The sequence below is a fragment of the Penaeus monodon genome, chromosome 31, assembly GCF_015228065.2.
Source record: "Penaeus monodon isolate SGIC_2016 chromosome 31, NSTDA_Pmon_1, whole genome shotgun sequence".
Classification (NCBI taxonomy): domain Eukaryota; kingdom Metazoa; phylum Arthropoda; class Malacostraca; order Decapoda; family Penaeidae; genus Penaeus; species Penaeus monodon.
In genome coordinates, this window is record NC_051416.1 from 33,595,499 (window position 1) to 33,595,818 (window position 320).

Sequence of the window (320 nt, forward strand, 5' to 3'; positions counted from 1 at the left end):
TTTCCCATCCTTTAATTAAATTTTCCAATACTTACCAAAAAAACCTTTCCTTTATGCTGAAATTAGGGTAACTTTTCTTTTCCTTCATGTATCCCGTTTCTGGGTTACAGGAAAGGGGTTGTGCAATAATAACCTACTTAAAATAATGGAAAAGTTTTTTTTCCCCTTGGGTTTGGTATTTTTAGTTTTAAGACATTTTTCCCGGGGAAAATTCGGACCCTTTATATTTATAAACATTTTTTCAAACCCCTTTCTTCGAAACAGACGGGAAAAATTTTTTGTGGGGTGTTTTGGGAAAGAGAAACATACAAAACACACAC